The sequence below is a fragment of the Lynx canadensis genome, chromosome D3 (genome assembly GCF_007474595.2).
Source record: "Lynx canadensis isolate LIC74 chromosome D3, mLynCan4.pri.v2, whole genome shotgun sequence".
NCBI lineage: Eukaryota > Metazoa > Chordata > Mammalia > Carnivora > Felidae > Lynx > Lynx canadensis.
Window position 1 is genome coordinate 3246959 of NC_044314.2, and position 20164 is coordinate 3267122.

The following is a 20164-nucleotide window of genomic DNA, read 5'->3' on the forward strand; positions in this document are numbered from 1 at the left end:
ACCGTGAGATCGTGACCTGAGCAGAGATCAAGAGCTACACGCTCAACCGACTGAGCCACCCAGGCACCCTTAAAGTCAAAGGAATTTTTAAAAACCACATTTGCATGGAAACCAACACTGCAAGTAACACACAACCTCACACATTTCTGGGTGCCAGGGCTGAGCTACCGTACGAGAAAGCTCAAGGCTCTTCTCTGGTCTTCGTGAAGCATCAGTGTGTCTAGTCCTCCAGCGCCTGTGTTTCTCGAGCTCCCGAGCTACATGATTTGTGTTTGGCAAAAGTCCAACTGTATTAGACTATCAATTAGATGGCGTGACTAATCTAAACTCTAAGAATGCTTGACAAAAGTACTGAGGTAGAAAACTATCATCTTTGCATTTACCTAATACCTCATTTTGAAATGAATGGGTGTTCAAGCCATTAATCAGACTCTGCAGTGAAGTGGAAAGCGACTCTAACCTGTGTAGACCTTCCTGGGTTTGTGATCCTCATCCGTAAGGAAGGGCTGACCATGCCAAACACGCCAGGCATTTCACAGGGACAAATGAGAAGATGTCCAGTAGAGATGTGCCTGGCAGTTTGTCGGGATTCAGTCAACGGGAGCTGTCTTCCACCTTCAGGCTTTCTAGTGTTGAGCATGTATCTCACCTCTGGGTTCCAAGTGTCCCCTCGGTGTCTAGAGGTAAGAGCGTGGCAGATGTGCAACCCCCTTGTCCATCACCTTCACTCACCATTCATTCACTCACTCATTCACTTATTCAGTGAACGTGTTTTGGGAACCTCTTCTGTGGGCAGCAGTGGGGACTCAGACATGAAAGTAGGTCAGGGAAAGACAAGCACGTGTGCAGAGAGCTGTGATGGAGAGTGGAGAGGCCTTGCCGAATGCAGTCTACAGGGCTCTGAGGAAAGTCTTGGGAAGGCTGTGTCTGATTTGGATTTTGAAGAATGCATGTGAACCACCCAGGAGAAGATGAGAGGGAGGAGACAGAAAATGATGTTCTAAATAGAGAAATGCTAGTTCCTTAATCAGAAAAGGCTTTTTACCTTCCTGTTGGAAGGGCGACCATCTGATTTGTATTTGGACAATGACATCCCTGTGATTCCTCTCTTCTCTGGATTCCTTCTCAGATTAGTCTTGGGAAAATTTTATTTTTATTTAAAATTTTTTTTAACATTTATTTATTTTTGAGACAGAGAGAGAGAGACACAGCATGAACGGGGGAGGAGCAGAGAGAGAGGGAGACACAGAATCGGAAGCAGGCTCCAGGCTCTGAGCCATCAGCCCAGAGCCCGACGCGGGGCTCGAACTCACGGACCGCGAGATCGTGAGATCGCGACCTGAGCTGAAGTCGGACGCTTAACCGACTGAGCCACCCAGGCGCCCCATTGGGAAAATTTTAAAAATCTCAACATGGAATTAAGGGCCTGCAAATGAACATCAACATTTTCTACTTTACTTCTTTCAAACATAACATTAAAATATTGTTGGGTAGATGAGACCTACAGATTTCTTCACTTGAACTTCACTGTTTTCCTTTTGGTTGCTCCCCTGCTCACTGCTCCCTGACCCGCACCCCACTTCATACGGGGTATTGTCACAAAATTATATCACCACTGTCAGTTTCAATGTGCTAATTACACTTAGTTATGTATTGTTGATCACATTACTAGAAGACCCTTAACTTAAAGTAGGAACTAAGGGCACCTGGGTGGCTCAGTCGGTTAAGCGTCCGACTCTTGATTTCGGCTCAGGTCACATTCTCACAATTTGTGAATTCGAGTCTCACATCGGGCTCTGCACTGACAGAGCCTGCGCTCTGCTTGGGACTCTCTCTCTCTCTCTGCTCCTCCCCCCATCTCTTTCAAAATAAACAAACATTTAAAATAGGAACAAGAGTTCTTGTGTTCTCTTTAACATCCCTTGTGATGGAGTAATGAACGGAAATCTTCTCAAACTCAGAAAATGTGTGATGAGATTTCGCTTGTTACCATTCAGTTGTGACCGACCATTTCACATTAAAGGAAGTAACTGTTGGATACCTGATGGGGTCAGAGAGTCATATAGAAAGCTCTAGAGTTGAACAAATGCTTTTTTTGTTGGCTTTCCACTTATTTGGTTATGTTGTACTTTTTCATGCGTTAGAGCTAGTCTTTGCTTTCCACTTATTTGGTTACTTTTTCATGCATTATAGCTAGTCTGTTTCTTTATTTCAATATGTCTAATTAAGTATTTTTGTATTTTTAAAATCCACAAATACATTCCAGGGGCATTTGGAAGGGGGGGAGATAACTTGTAAAATTTTGTCACCTTGCTTCTGGTATTACTGAAGTAGTATTTAAAGTAATGTCATGAACAGTGCAATCCCCCATGCCCTATTTGTATTTACTACTAGGCAGTGGGCTTTTCTAAAGTAAAGCTCATGTCTCAGTCATTTTCATAGGCTCTAAAACATTTCTGAGCACATACAACACGTTTATAAAATTCTTAATTTTTTTGAAATGGAATTCTCTCAAATTGTAGCTTTCGTGGGTAGAGAAAATGCAGTGTATGTATTATCAGTTAAGCTCTGGCAAGAAAGGCTTCTGTCAGCATTTTCATAGGATTGGTCTATGCAGTCAAAGCTGAGCAGATGATTGTATAAATTATCGGATAAGCTGGGTCCAGCTAAAGAACATTCAAGTAAACAGAAGCTCTGTGCACTTGTCTTGGTCTAGTAGGGTTCTTAGTAACTCCAGGTCAGAAGCATGACATTTTCTTTTCTTATATATACTCACAGACAAAGAGACACACACAGACACATGGTGCTGGGAGGGATACAGTGGATTAGCTTTCCCTTCCTTGCGTCTGTCTTCTCTAATCCCCAGGACAATTATTTAAAATTTTTTAATGTTTATTTATTTTTGAAAGACACAGAGACGGACAGAGTGCGAGCGGGGGAGGGGCAGAGAGAGAGGGAGACGCAGCATATGAAGCAGGCTCCAGGCTCTGAGCTGTCAGCACAGAGGCCAACGTGGGGCTCGAACTCACGGACCCTGAGATCATGGCCTGAGCCGAAGTCAGACGCTTAGCTGACTGAGCCACGCAGGTGCCCCATTACTCTAGCATGCTCTTAGAAGAGCCCTGAACGTTGTTAACAGTACAACATGTAGCAGACCTAGAAGAACATAAACTCTAGCAACCGATGGCTCACGTAGGATGAGAGTTTTAAATCTGTCTGCCAGGAAACAGAAAGTTTGAGGTTCTTTTTCTGACAGATCAGGCGTGGTAACCCTACTGTGAGTCTCGGAGACTGGAAAGTCCATCGTTTCTGGAACTCTTCACATGGTTGATTAGGAGGACGATCTCATCCAGAGAGATAACGTGAATGAACTGAAGCTTTTAAAAAGACCAGCCTAAACGTTGGCACATTCATTCTTAATTACTCTCTCATTAGTTAGTGTATTCTATTTGTACAGAGAAAGAGCGATATAAGACATACTATGTGTTATGGACATTTGTGAATCCCTTCATCTGTCTGGCCTTGGAACCCTGTTTCATAAGGTTGATAAGGTACAAAGAGGATCTCCTCTCGAGGAGCACGAGATGCTAGACGTTGAGTTTCTCAGCCTTCTTTGCACTTGGGGCTCAGTATGTAACTAGTCTCCCCTAATCAGATTCACTTCCACTAGACGCTGACTCAAAGCCAGAGGCACACACAAGAGGGTGTGCAATTGTCTGCCTGCACGAAGACCCACCACGGTCGACGGAGACAACAGCCTCGCACGGGACGTGGCCTCCAGGGCTCAGTGTTAGTAGATGTGGCTTCTCACTAATCCAGCAAGCAGCTTATTTGGGGGGAAATGTTATTTAAACTCTAGCCTCTACCTAGATCCTTTGCCAGTATTTCCCTGAACTGTCTCACACCCTTTCAATGCATTTTCTTTTGCTTCTGTCCATCTTTTTTTGTAACGAAGACTTTCGTTTAATTTCCTGTGCTGGACACTGGGGGACCCCAGAGATATAATAAGACCCTCTCTGAGACCTTAAGGACTTCACACCCTGGTAGGTGAGATGAGGCGAGTTCACTGTCAGTGTGATGTGTATATGATTATTCTCTCCATGAGGCCACTCAAACCTGCGGAGACGATCGCTTGTGTGGGCTCTCCGCGAGCTAGGGGATCCCCTAATTCATCCTTCTGGGGTATGCGAGGTTGGCTCCTTGCCCGGAAAAGAGACATCCCGCACAAGCTGTCCCTTACGCGTGTGAGGGGCCAAGAAGACAGTGAGAAGAGAGTCTTGCCTTTTGTCTGAACGTATTGGTGTCAGAATAAAATCTGTGGCTGTGTTAGCAGTGAAGAGCTTGCCTCGGCTCGGGCCTGTGTGGAGTCTACACAGATGGCACTCCCAGTAGGATTACACATCCCAGGGAGCTTCTGAACCATATGGAGGAGAAAGTTCCCCGGCTGAGAGTTCCGCTCCATTATTTCCCATTGGAAGTAGCGCATTGTGATCAAGCTTGAATTATCAGATGTGAGGCAACGGGTATCACAATGTTATATTTGCCAGAGTTTGGAACCACTTATTCTCAGCCTAATGATTATAGAGAACATGTGGTTATAGCATATTCTGAGTTATGCTACCAGGGATCGTTGACAACATTTCCAAGGGCACAGCCATGTAACTGTGCAGAGTGTCCCTGCCTTATAGCAGAATTCTGGAAGCAGGGATTGTCCCACACTGCCACGGGACATGCCTTGCCTTCTGAGTGCTGCTGCCTCCTGAATATTTGTGATGGAACATTCAACTTCGGGGCCAGGGAACATGGTGTCCTTGCTTTGCCAGCACTGGGTCCTGGTGGGCACTTCCACCGTGAAAGACCCCTAAGAGCATCAGTGCAAAGCCCTGTGTGCCTTTGGGTGTCTTCATCAACCAAGATTGGAGGGCACCAAAGACAGAGTGATGGAGGGGTGGAGGGACAGGTAGGGATCCTGCTGCACCCACTTGGGCTGACTGACCCTGGGCACCTGCGGTGTCAACATCGCGGCCCAAGAAATGCAGGCCCGGGACCCATCACCATGGAGACCTGCATCCTCTATACATCACCCCAACATGCCTGTCTGTGTCTGAGAAAAGGGAACCATTGGAAATGAGAGGTCACCTCCTGGGGGCGGGGGGAGAGCGTTTCATTTGTGTAAACAAGTGAGTTGGGGGTCACAAGCGAGGAGGTCAGAACAAGCCCGGTAGCTGTGAACCAGCTGGTATGAACTGAACAACACAAGTGGCCAAACGCAAGCTTGCCTGCCATGCGCCTGTTACGCCTTCCATAACGAAGAGAGGCAGTGCGCCCTTGTTCATTCGCTTCTACCTTGCAAGGCCTACAAGAGAGAACTCTGAGCTACGCAGGTCAAGAGAAAGGGCCCGGCCAGACTGTGTTCACAGACTGCCTCTGGGATGAAAAGCACATGATTCTTCTCCCAAGCTGGGCCCACTAAACTCTGGTGGTCCTTCCTTCTATTTCCACACGCGCGGGCTTCTTCCTGGTGGATCTCGCCATTATCGTAACACTCAAATATGTTAGCGGATAGAACCCACTGAGATCAGGCCACTCCCCATCGGAAGGACATGAAGTAGAGGGTCACCCGAATGGAGAGGGTGTGCCTGGTTTCCGGGACTGGCATTAGAAGCATGTTCCTCGGGTTGCAAATGCAAACAAACACTTTAAAGAGCATTTGGTTCAAGAGAGAAACGAGGAATAGAGATTTCCTGGGTGGAACTACTTTTCGCTTGAGGAAGCCACATGAATGAAACAACACTTGGCCCTGGAGGTAAGCTGGGCTTGGAAGAATTTTAAATCGCCCCCACTGACTCACGTCCATCCTCCTCTGCCCTCATTTACTGTTCAGTAAGGATCTTGAGAGAGTCCCGCCTGTCTTTTCTGTACAGGGCAACTGAGAGTTTTTAAACTTGGGGTTCTGCCTGCTAGGGGGAAGTGTTCCAGAATAATTGGAATACACCGGAGGCCAGCGGAGTGCCAGAGGCATGAGGAGGGGTGGAGGTACAATGCGGGAAGGTAGGATCAAGAGCGTTTGGTTAAGTTAGGGAGTGTGGTCATAGTCTATGCAGCAAAGCAGGCATTCCCTTACACAGCATCCGACATTTAGGATTTCTTGGACACCAGCAACAGTAGATATGTTGGTTGTTTCCTAGACTTCTCCTCAAAACCACATGACCAGATTATAGAGCTAGAAAACGGAAGTACTTCCCAATGAGTAAGGCTATTTTAAACACTTTGTGAAGGTATTAGACAAAATAAGCAATATTAGTAGGAATTCTTCAGGCGGATTGAATCCCATCCAGAAATGCTGCTTTAAATATCGGTTACAAATACTCTTGCTGAGTCTAGACCAGACATAGATGATATATTCTCACCCAGTTATAAAGCAATTACCCCCACGGCTTTGGGCCAAAAGATTGGATATTTGAGACTCGGAAATGATCACCCTGTAAATGACCATAATGTGGGTAATTAAAAATAGATTATTGGATTAAGATTTGAATTACTTTTGCAGACCTTGCTGTTCCTTGGTGTATGTGGTTTTTGTGTTTGGGATTCCCCCCCCCCTTTATTTTTTCTCTCTGAGTGATCATAATTGAATGCATCTTTGGACTACAAATTGTAATTTTGCTGTCAGCAAAGGTACTTTAATCTCAGATGTTTATTAGAAAATTTCTCTGCACTAACCGTGAATTTAGCTAACAAGAAGCACTTGAATCAGTGAATGAACCTGTAACAAAATTAAGAACTTGGTAAAGCTCTGTGTCAGGGGCTCCTCCAGTGAGCTTTAGTGGCTCTAAATTTCATATTTTTATATGTAGGATTGTAATAATAATGAGGATAAAAACTAACGTATTAATACTTATAGCAGCTCTTCTCGTAGAAAAGAGAGTTTGACGAAGATGCGACAGTTAGGATATGTATGTAATCGGGTCAAAGGAAATGGGGAGTTGAGTCAATTCTCAATGAATTTGATTAATGTAAATAATTTATCTGGATCCTTCCACTCCTACACCCTACTTATTCCTTAAAATATAGGGCATGTTTTCCTTAAATAGATTTCCCTCCCCTCCCTGTAATTCACAGAAGACTCCACACGGAGCATGCGGTAGGGAGCCGGCAAAGCAAGGCAGAGCTCGGGGGTCCAGTGTCTGTCCAGCTCTCTTCCTTCTTCCTTGCGCACGCATGGGTGTGGTTTGTCACTCTGGTCTTCAGCGTTGTTGTTGTGAAAGATGCAGAGATTGGACCGAATGAAATTTACACTTCTTCTGACCCTGCTTTCCCGTGAAGTGTTTCTGGTCACTGTTTCTGTGGGGAGTGAATTCCCAATAGAAAGGATGTCTCGTCTTTGCTCTTAAAGGAAGGCCAATATATGCTTAGTCTGTGTTGACTGGAAAATAAACATACGTTTACTATATGATCCAGCAATCCCCTCCTAGGTATTTACGCAAGAGAGAAGGAAATTTGTATTCTCAGAAAAAGCTGTATTCAAATATTTATGGCTGCTCTATTTGTTTCCCCAAACTGGAAACAACCCAAGTGTCTTTCAGTTGGTGAATGAATTAAACAAAATGTGCTATCACCATACGGAAGGATGCCACTCGGTGGTGAAAAGGAAGAAACTATAACACAGACACAACATCGTGGATAAGTGGGAGTAACTATTTCCAAATCGCATACCGGATAAGGGGTTAATATCCAAAATATATAAGGACCTTCTACAACTCAATAGCCAAAAAAAAAAAAAAAAACACAAATAAATAAGATAAAATTAGGCTTATTTTAAAATAGGTAAAGGACTTGAATAGGTGTTTCTCTCAAGGACACACTCAAATGGCCAACAGGTACATGAAAAGATGCTCAGAATCACTAAATCAAAAGCACAACGGTATGCCATGTCACACAGGTCAGGGTGGCTTTCATGTACATATTATATGTAAACAGAATAAGTGTTGGCAAGGATGTAGAGAAGTTAGAACACTTGTGCACCGTTGGCAGGAACGTGGGATGGTGTTAGTGCTGCAGAAAACAGTATGGAGGCTCCTCGAGATATTAAAAGTAGAACCACTATAGGATCCAGCAATTTCACTCTTGGGTGTTTATTCAAAAGAACGAAAATGAGGATCTTGAAAAGATAACCTGCAGTCCCGTGTTCACTGAAGCCTTATTCACAATAGGCAAGATGTACAAACAACTGAAGAGCCTACTGACAGATGAACGGACAAAGGACACACGGTACACATATTTGATGGAATATTCTTCAACCTTAAAAAAGAAGGAAATCCTGCCCTATGCAACAACGTGGATGGACCAGGACATTATTCTAAGTGACATAAACAGTCACAGAAGGACAAATATAGTATGGTTGCACTTATAGGAGGTACTTAAAGTGGCCAAAATTGTAGACACAGAAAGCAGAATGGAGGTTGCCAGGGGCTGGGAGAGGGGAAGGGGGTGCTGCAGTTCCAGGGGTATAAAATTCCAGTTACACAAGACAAGGTAAGGTCCAGAGCTCTCCTGGACCATTGTGCCTGCAGTTCACAACGCTGTCTGCGTGCTTCAAAATCAATTGGAAAAGTAGATCTCACGTTATCTGTTCTTATCACCGTAAAAAAAAAATACATTCATAAATACATTATTTCCCTTACACAAGGGAAGGAACCACACAACCGCGTGGATGTGGCTCGAGTGAATTACGCGCTAAGTGAAGGAGGCCAGACTCAAAAGTCTACATGCTGTATGATTTTATACATACAACGTTCTGGAAAAGGCAAGCCTGTCAGGACAGAAAACAGCTCAGGGGCTGCCAGGGGCTGGTGGTAGGAGGAGGAGACTTACCGAGGTGGGGGGCACAGAAATGTTCTCTAATATCCTGGTTGTGGTAGTGGCTGTATGACCACTGTTGGTGAAGACTGGCAGACTTACCCACTTTGTTATGTAAATTTCCCTTCAATTAAAAATATCAACAGCACAGATCTAAGGTTTGTTACTGAACCACCCTTTCCCTTAAACTTAAATTCTAAAATTTAATGTTAACGTTTTCGTTAAGCTAACACAAGTGTGCAGGCAGCTGTTTCCGTCTCCCTCTCATCATGATGCACGGGCTAAAGATGTGGGGCGAAGTTGCCAGCCAGGGGATTGAAATGTCGCAGAGTGCTATTGGTCTGACCAGGCACAAATGCGGTCCTCAAATACACATCTGCCTTCCAGGTTCCCGAAGGTTGCTTTATGCTCTGGAGGAAGCAGTTCTCATTTGCATTGACTTCCAACAACTTCCCTCAGGCAAGGCCCCGGGGGCAGGCGCCTGCATGGTCCGCCAGCATGTGGGCGCAGGGATGGCTCAGGGCGGCTCCCTCACTCCCTCAAGGGTTCTGTTGTGCGTCAAGACACCAGGACCCAGCAGGATCTGTCTTTCGGTGTATCTGGCTTTCAAGGCAGACATTGTGTAGCTGGAGGGCTTGTGGGGTTACCAACCCAGGGATGCTAGGCACCTGTGCTAAGAGAGTATCTTACACGAATAAGAAGTTCCTGCTGGATGTTCTAAATTCTATCTCAGGCTAAGAGCTCTGTTGAAAACCTTGGTAAATTCCCATGCCTCTACAAATTAGGTCTTAGATTTTATCCAGCCATTAGATCACAGTGTGGCAGCATTTAATACCTAAATGGATGGAAAATATTTTATAGTTGGTAACTGCATGGTATGAGCAAGGTGAGTACATGTTACTAAATGCATATACTACTTACACACGTGCACATCATATTTGGGTAATCGATAAGAGTTACATGCATTGAAGAAAATATGAATTCATGTACTATATTATAAATATGTTCCGTGGTGTTTTCTGGTAGTAGTACTCTCTTGTCCCCTCTATAAATATGTATTTTTAACTAGCTGGCTCAAGGGTGATAGCGTTTGTGATCGCATGATACTCAAACTCGTCATTTTGACCCCAGATTCAATGAATCACAGGGCTGAAAAGTTTGAAGATCAATAGTCGAAATCCTCATTCCAAGCAAAAGGCACACCAATAGCTCGTCTGGGTTGGCTAGACCATGCATGGGTATTTTGGGTGAGGTGGATTCATAACCTCCAGACACAAATCATTCCAGCTTTTTGCAGGTTGACCTAACGTAAATTTTGCCCTATGATTAAGCGTGTGCCTTGTTCAAAATGTACAGGAATCTGTTGCATTTCTACATGCCGATCATGAAGCAGCAGAAATAGAAATTAAACAACAACAACAACAACAACCCCACTTACAGTTGCACCAAAAACCATAAGATACCTAGGAATATGCCTAACCAAGTAAAAGATCTGTACTCTGAAAACTATAGAACATTTATGAAAGAGATTGAAGAAGACACAAAGAAACGGAAAAACATTCCATGCTCATGAGTTGGAAGAACAAATATTGTTAAGATGTCTATACGACCCAAAGCAATCGACATATTCAATGCAATTCCTATTAAAATACCACCAGCATTTTTCACAGAGCTAGACCAAACCTAAAATTTGTTTAGGTTTAAAATTTGTTTAGAAAAGCAAAGCTGGAGGCCTCACAATTCCAGACTTCAAGCTGTATTACAAAGCTGTGGTCACCAAGACAGGATGGTTCTGGCACAAAAACTGACACATAGATCGATGAAACAGAACAGAGAACCCAGAAATGGACCCATGACTATATGGCCAACCAATCTTTGACAAAGCAGGAAAGAATATTCAATGGAAAAAAGACACTCTCTTCCACAAATCGTGTTAGGAAAATTGGACAGCAACATGCAGAATTAAACTGGACCACTTTCTTACACCAGACACAAAAATAAATTCAAGATAGGGGCGCCTGGGTGGCTCAGTCAGTTAAATTTCCAACTCCTGATTTCAGCTCAGGTCATGATCTCACTATTCATGGGATTGAGCCCCACATCAGGCTCCACCCTGTTAGCGTTGACCCTGCTTGTGATTCTCTCTCCCTCTCTCTCTGCCCCTCCCCTGCTTTCATTGTGCATGCACATTCTCTTTCTTTAAAATAAATAAATTAACATAAAAAATTCAAAATGAATGAAAGATGTACGTGTGAGACAGGAAACCATCAACATCCTGGAGGAGGACACTGGCAGTAACCTCTTTAACCTCGGCTGTAGCAACTTCTTAGTAGATATGTCTCCGGAGGCAAAGGAAACAAAAGCAAAAGTAAACTGTTGGGACTACATCAAGATAAAACACTTGTGCACAGCGAAGGAAACAATCAACAAAACTAAAAGACAACCTTAAGAGTGGGAGAAGATATTTGCAAACAACCTATGTGATAAAGGGTTAGTACCCAAAACCGATGAAGAACTTGTCGAACTCAACATCCCCAAAATAAATAACCCAGTTAAGAAATGGGCAGAAGACATGAACAGACGTTTGTCCAAAGAAGACATAAAATACAAAGAGCTAACGGCCACATGAAAAGATGTGCATCCTCAGGGAAACGCAAACCAAAACTAGAATGAGACACCACCCCGTGTGTGTCAGAATGGCTAAAGTCAACAACATAAGAAACAGCAAGTGTTGGTGAGGATGTGGAGAGAGAGGAACGCTTTTGCACTGTTGGTGGGAACGCAACCTGGTGCAGCCACTGTGGAGAACAGTATGGAGGTTCCTCAAAAAGTCAAAACTAGAACCGTCCTGCCACCCAGCAATTGTACTCCTTGGCATTTACTCAAAGACTACAAAAGTACTGATTTGAAGGGGCACACGCACCCCGATGTTTCTAACAGCATATATAAATAGCCAAACTATGGAAAGAGCCCGAGTGTCTACTGACTGATGAATAAAGAAGATATATATACAATGGAGTATTACACGGCAATCAAAAAGAATGAAATGTTGCCATTTGCAACAATGTGGATGGAACTAGAGTGTATTATGCTAAGTGAAATAAGTCAGTAAGAGATAGATAAATACCATATGATTTCACTATGTGGAATTTAAGAAACAAAACATAAACCAGGGGAAGGGGAAAAAAAGAGAGAGGGAAGGAAACCATAAAAGACTCTTAAGTATAGAGGACAAACTGAGGGTGGCTGGAGGGGAGGTGGGTGGGGGGATGGGCTAGATGGGTGACGGGTATTAAGGAGGACACTTGTTGGGATAAGTACCGGGTGTTGCATATAAGTGATGAATCACTAAATTCTATGCCTGAAGTCTGTTTTACCATACGTGCTAACTAACTATAACTTAAATTAAAAAAAAAAACAAACATGAAATAAAAACAAAACAAACCAAACAAACAAACACCAATTAAGTTACCCCGGTGCCGTGGCTTCAATGAATTGCAATATAAAGAGTCTACATATATTTAACTGTAAAATAATTTAAATGAGCCTGAAATAGCATGCCATAATATTCCTCTGTTTCAATGAATAGTGACCTTTGAAAATGGTTGGTTTCTAAAACAATTTTCCCAAGGCATTTCACCAGTAAATCGTTAAAAATGAAAAAAAAATAAGCGCTCGGAATAAATCTTGCAAGCGTTCCGAAAAACAAGACAAGTGGACAATGAGGGCCTAACTGCAGGGTGCCGGGTCCAGTCACTGCAGTCCCGGCCTCGCTGGACAGCTGGGGGACACCGGGCAAGTCAGCTGCTCCAGCAGCGTGGGGAGTGACATTGCTCATCTCTGGGGGGAGTAAAATTGTCCTTTTGAGAAACATCCTCTCCCTTCCACAGTGCCATATAGCGGCAGAACTCTTGTAAAAGCATGTTCCACGGAACCCAAAAGAGCCATGAATAGACTGGATCTGAAGAGCAATGGCCCCAGCAGCTCGTGGAACCACAGGCGCTTCTCTCCTCCCAATTCTGCCTCCCCATCCTGGGGGACAGCACCCTCGCGGTGTCCGTGACTCACCGATCCAGTCTGGTCTGTGAGGAAGCCCGTCTCCAGCCTGAGAGTACACAGAGTCAGTGCCTAAGCCAGCCTCGGGACACTACCACCTGTGGTTCAATCCACCTGCTTGACCATTTTTGGGTGACCTGTAAGCTAAGAACCGTTTCACGGATAAACGTGCGCAACTGGTTGGATTACAGAGAATGTTAACTTTGAACACCGGTTACGTCAAATGTCATACCACAAAAGAGTGCCATGCTTTTCGTTAGCTGTAGACCTAAAACTTGACGCTTGATTATTACCATTACGTGTTGAATTTTACCAAAGGATTTGGGGACATTTGTCTTCTCTTTTATTATATGAATATCTAGAAAATATCTTTAATTTTGCCTCTTGGCCTCCAAAGCCTAAAAGATTTATGTTTGGCCCCTTTTCCAGAACCGAGTCTGAGGACCCCTAGTCCAAGCAGTATCGGGTCACCGAGCAAAGCAAGAATCAGTTGACTGGACAGGGGACGTCAGTTAGAAGAGAAGGAAACAGAACAAAACCGTAGATGCCTTAATGCTTGTAACAGACGCAGAAGTGGATGCCATCGCTATGATTGAAATTTATCCGGGATGTCAGGATCAACTCAAAATACCACGAGCTCTTTCATGCCGCTGAGTGCTTAGTTCTTTACTTTTATATCCTTTCCAAAAGACAGAGCTCCTCCTTGCCAGGTTATTGGCTCGATATGACAACAGTAAATCTCTGGTGACACTTCCAGCAGCACATAAGAAGAGAGTTCTCAGAAATGACCAATAATTGACCCGGCGCGACCTGCCTAAGCATGTGAGGTCTAACAGGCTCTAACATTAAGGATAGAATTCTTTCCCGATTGATACTTTGCATGTAATGCTATTCGACCACTCAGAAAATGAACAAAATAGAGTCCAGTAAGGGAATAGACTCCCTTTTATCTTCCAATGATAAATGAAATTGAGTTGTGACCAATTGATGGAGAAATTACCTCTTATTATTTCTGAAATCAATGACGGAATAATTAGATTTAGCAAATGGATTTACCATACTGAATCTAGGAGAATTCCCTAAACTGAATTTTCTAGCGTTTTGCCGGGTGTCATCGAAGACTTCAGCTTCACGGTGTCAGTATTGCTGAATACCAAATCACACCAAACGAAAGCTTAGTGAAGGGGCGACAGTCCTTCTCATGCTTCCTGGGTTAGCTGTGTGGGTTTTGAGCCCAGGCAGTGGGTGACTCGGCCGGGGCTAGATGGCTGGCTACCGCCACACCGGTGTGCCCGGGGCCACCGCTGGACGGACAGGCTCTCTCCTTTCACGTGGTCTGTCGCCACAGCTGTGACACAACGCGGTGGAGGCTTGTCAAGGGCAGAAGCCGCACCCTTGTATGGGAGGGGCTCCAAATAATTTTTGGCCTTCGACAGCCTAACATGGTTTTCTTCCTCTTTGTTTATCGTCGTGGACCCCGAGAGGCTAGTGAAGAGCCTGTGAAAGGAGCGAAGGTATTCCAGGATGCTAATGCCAGCAGTGAAATGGCTTTAGCAGAGAAAGTATCAGAAAGAGGACAAACGCCAGCTTCTCTTTAACAAAATTACGGGATATATTTACACGCACTTTGCTACATGCACTTTCTCTGTTTACTCAACTTACAGGAGAGAGTTTCCTACAGGGAGCCAGACTGCCCTTCCCGGGGCTGTTGTCTGCTTTGGCCTAGGTAATTAAACCGTCTTGCTTGTTTCCCTCCTTCCTGTAACGGAATGAGAACAGTGCTCATTCCGTAGGGCTGCTATGAGGATAAAATGAGGATAAAACGGGCCACCAGCATGGTGCTAGGCACACAATAAGGAACACAATTGATGTTGGCAATACTTGTTACTATAATTCATGATCCGGGGGCGCCTGGGTGGCTCAGTCGGCGAAGCGTCCGACTTCGGCTCAAGTCACGACCTTGCGGTTCGTGAGTTGGAGCCCCGCGTCGGGCTCTGTGCTGACTTCTAAGAGCCTGGAGCCTGCTTCGGATTCTGTGTGTCTTTCTCTGCCCCTCCCCTTTTCACAGTCTGTTTCTCTCTCTCTCGCTCTTAAAAAAAATAAATACATATTAAAAAAAGTTATAATTCATGATCCTATTACTGCCCTTGACTAGTTGATGCAACTTGGTAAGTCAGGAAATCCAGGGTCTTTGATGAAGTGATCTGAACACTTACATGTTTCAGTCCATTTGGTTCTTAAACCCATGCTTAACAATGGTTTGGCTGAGTAGCTGGATAGGCTAGGTTATAGCAAGGTAACAAATAGCCACAAAATGTGGGAAACTTAATTTCTCCCTCATGAAGCAGCCAGTGGAATACAGCGGCTTCCCAGGAGAGCAGTTCTCCATGCAGGGACGTGGAGATCCGGGCTGCTGTCCTCGCTCTGCCAATTGATCACCAAGCCTCCTTGGTCACTGACACAGGTGCAGAAGGGGTGGAGAATTGCCAGGGTTTTCACTGCCTGGGCCTGGAAGTAACAGTCGCTATTTCCGCCCATATTGCCTGGGACTCGCCTTATGGCCACCCGACTGCTGGGTGCTGGCCTTCCAAGTGCCCAGGGAGGAGAAGGTGGCCCTGGATTTAGCAGACGCTTGTCACGGCCATGTTACAATAATGATTCAGCGTACGTTTTGTTCCACAGTTGTCTGAATTGACCCATTTGGCCACTGATAGTTCTGAACGGCAGCGAGGCTCGCTTCATATGTCACATCAGTCCATGGGATTTTCTTTTTGGGTTATACAGGACAACCCGAATCCCTCTGCCCTTTGAGAGCCATTCCAGCATGTTAAGAAGATGGATGAACCAGCAGCCATGGTGACCAAAAATGCAGGATGCAGCTCGGACAGAGGGCTTTCTGGTCGGGGGTAGCCATGAGACCCCCCGTAAGGATTCCTGTCTGTAATTTAACCCTCCTCCATGACTTCAACCATTGTAAGAGTTCGTGTAAAATATTATAAAGGGTGTATAGTTCTCCTTACCTTACCCTGTGGGAGTGCCAGGTTATATGTTCTATTAGTTTTCTGTTGCCACTAACACATGACCTCAACTTAGCCTGAAACCACGCCTGATTTTTAGCTCACCGATCTGTAGGTCAGAAGTCCAGATGGGCTCAACTGACCTCTCTCCTCGGGGTCTCACAAACCCCAAACTAATGTTTTAGCTGCTTGGGTTCATCTGGATGCTTGAAGGAGACACCTCTTCGAAACTCAGGCAGGTTGTTGGTGGAATCCAGTTTCTTGGGGCTGTAGGACTGAGGCCCCGTTGTCTTGTTGGTCAGGCCATCCTCTGCTCCTAGAGACCACCCACATTTCTTCCCTCATGGATGCCTCCATCTTTAAAGCCAGCAATGGCATGCTGGGTCCTTCTCATGGTTTAAGTGTCTCTGACTTCTCCTGACACCAGCTGGAGGACACTCTGCTCTTAAAGGGCTCACTTGACTGGACCAGGCACCTTCTAAGCCACACTCACAACTGTGCCTGTATTAGCATTGGGTTGGATGGCCAGAGTTGAGGAAACGTTGGGGCATCTTTACAAGTCTGACTGCCACATAGGCTAACTCTCCTATATTTCAATTTCATCCAATACTAATGAGAGTTAGTACTCAGAGTGCTCACCATGTGCCAGGCACTGTTCAAAGTAACTCTATGAAGTGAGTACTGTTTTCCGCATCTGACAGATGAGGAAGTTGAGGCATAGTGAGGACTGTACTCCCTCCAATCTCTGTTCCTATCTGGATGAGCTCACGAAATGAGCAAAATGTGCAGAGATTTTTAGGAGCTAATTGGATTGTTTTATTCTAATAGCAGGAAGTGGCAAAAAGCAAAACAGACTCAATGGATGCAGGATGAGCTTCTCTTCTTGCCTATTTTCAATATGTTAACATTTAGCATGGTACAATTGAGAGAGAGAGAGAGAGAGAAATGGATGGATGGATGGATGGATGGATGGATGGGTGGATGGATGGAGGGTGGATGGATGGATGGATAGATGGATGGATGGATAGATGGATGGGTGGATAGATGGATGGATGTATGGAGATAAGGAATGGATAGAGTGTAAACGATAGATTTAATAAGTAGCTTTTATCTTGCATTCCACTTGGTCACTCTAAACAGTGAACAAAAGTCCATGCCACATTTAAAAACTTGAGCAGAACTCACGTTTGGACTGAGTGCTAGCTGGAGTCCCTCAACTCACACCACATCCCAGTGGGAACTACCTCACGTTTACCACCATGATGCTTTCCAGAAAGTAATGCTTAAATCCACAAAGCTGATTACACAAGAGTGGGTCACTTTTTCTCCTAGGCTCCTCTGCTGGTTAGAAATAGAGGAGACTTCCAGAGGCCAGGAAAGAACGCTGATCAGAGAGCCCAGCACCTTGCTACACGCCAGGTGTAGCAAACCCAATAATGAAAACCAATGTGCATATGAAACTTTGTGAAATAAAATATACGCTCTCCAGGTACTACTCTGGTTGGATGTTGCTGTTTCGTTGACTGTACGACTTTCAACATTAAGCTGATATCGCAATAATTGCCTTTCCATAGCATCCTGGAGGCATTCAGATCCACAGGAATTCTGAAGGTGTAGTGTGGTCACACATCTATTTGTGCATTTAGGATGTCCGTGTGATGCATTATTTATAGTAGGCTCGTGGATTTGCGAACAAAGAAAGTTCTAATTAAATCTCCACTTTTTGCCACGTTGTAGCTGATGGTCAACCAACGCTCCTCTTTTTAATCACATCTATTTATATATTGGCATTTAACTGGACCCAGGAACTTGGCAGCCTGTGACTTAATAAAATAGATTTGGAAACAAGACTTCCATCCATTTCTCTCTCCCCCTTTTGAAAGTTCTAGGACATTCGAAAATGTGCTTATAAAAATGATCATTTGGCTTGGAATTTTGGTCTGTTCCTACTAAAAAAGTGAATTAATCTTAATAATTGCAAAGAAATCATATATGGAGTAGTCCTCGGAAGGGTAATTACTCAAGTACAGTGGTTTTCATTAAAAAGTTAACATTTATCTTATTACAGTAATTACCTTATTGCAGTAAATTGGTGATATTTTCCTATTCCTCCAGTGAGATAGCACAGTAAGATAAGTTCACTGCAATAAGATGTGTTTGAACTTATTAATGAGAATCATATGAATTATTTTTAAGCTTGGTTTTAAAAAAGGCAAACACACACTTTATTTTTTGTATGAAGCCACATTAAGTAGGCAAACTGTCATTAGATATTATCCATCCACCTCATAAATGACTCCTTTGAGAAATGACCATACTAGTTGTATTTGTTATCAGGTAAGATATTTCCTGCTCTCCTTGACTTCCGATTTCAGAAATGAAAACATCAGCTTACGTGAAAGATTTTGTGCTCATCTCCAAAGGTTTACTGAGTTTTAAGGATTCGTAGAAAATATCTAATCCAAGAGTACTTATTTTCATAAGAAGATGTCTAAAGCACAGAGATGTTACCGCTTTTATCCAAAATCACTTGGCGGGAAAGTGATAGAGTTAAGGATAGAATCCGTGTCTCGTAGCTCTGTGTTCTTTCAAATACGTTCCGTGGCCCACACGTGCATGTGTGGGTGCGTGTGCCTGTGTGTGCGTGTGATGTGTGCGTGCACGCGTGTGCGTGTGCTTATGCTTTTCTGTCTGTGATGCTTTTCTGTCTGTAGCTGAAATGACCACGTGGGATCTGCAAGGCCTTTGTGTCTGGGCTCACATAGCTCCTAAAAAACCACAGTGCGTTTTAACTTGATCTCCTCGTCTCGTACACCAAGTGGTGCCTTTGTTGAAAGCGAGGAGATTATTCCAGCTCCTCCGTACCCCACAATCCTGTGACTGTGGCGACCTGCTCTAGGTTGTCTGTTAATGTTTGTGGCCAGGAAAGACCTTTGTGTGTGTGCGTTCACTTCTCTTAGTGGTTGAGCGGCAGTGTTTTCTCCCTCGTTACTGCTGACCCAGCTTTGTCACTCAGTAACACGTGTATTTCCTGGCTGCTGCAGATAAAGACCGGCTGCTGTCGCTGAATTCTGAAGCCCGGAGGTGGAAAGCTGCGAAAATCCGGTAGCCCCATCCAGGCCCCAGGGCTGAGACTCCTCCGAGAGGTTCGTCTTCAGAGCGGGGATGAACCGAAGCTCCTTTGCGAAGCCGTCGGGCAGGATGCGGCTTGATGCATCCCCTGCCCGAGTAACGTGAGCGTGTACTCTCTCTGTGAGGTCGAGGTGGTCCATCCAGTGTCATCCCGCCAGGCATGTGTTCTCATCAGGCTCCTTCACTGCTGGGAGAAGATCCTGACTCCCCCTGCCCCCAGCTCGGCTGCCTGGCCCAGCACACAGCCCTGCCCTCGTTCAGCCACCCAGAGTGATCACACCGCCGGTGTTGCCAGGAGCCACAACTCGAACTCACGGCTGCCCCGCACTTACCAAACGCCTGGCTGATGGAGGGGAGCCTGAACGACATGCCATCCAGCCTTTTTCTGCACTTTGAAATCGACTTCTGGGTTGACCAAACCAGCAGGGACCCGCATACACGGGCTCTTTTGTGTTCTGCCCTCAAGGAATTGCCCGACCTGAGTTTTACATCAATGGGCGGTCTCCAGGTGGCACGAAGGGTGCCGAGGCATGGTCCCTCCCGAGGGGACGCGATGGGGGCAGCTCTTCCCTGCATTATTTGATGTCCTCTTTATGTGAACTCGTGAAAAAGAATTCTCACTAGCTGTAGTCATAGGGATGATTACGCTTCTCCTAAGCAAATATTTTTGAACTTTATAGACCTAATGAATCATGTAAATTGTGTCCTTTCTTTCTTTGTATTGGCTGACACGACACTCATGGCCACGTTCATACCCAGCGCTGACAGGTACAGACTTCAAGAGTAGGTGGCTGTGCATTAACTCACTCTGCTAGTAACTTTACTTCTTATTTTTCCTTCTCTGGAATGTCCCCACTTACTTCTTTTCTGTCATTTTGTTATGTTGTTCGTATTCCTCTAAGTTGGCTTAAATTACTTTCAGAACTAGACAAAGAACGTAATAAGTGAATGCACAGATAATCCCCTACCCATGTGTTAAATATGTAGGACATTCCAGTTGAGGAGAAAACCACTCAATAAACCGCCCGGACATCTGTAACAATAGAAGTAGGACTATGGCCAACGCCTCTCCGAGTGACAGCTTACATCTGGATGCGGCG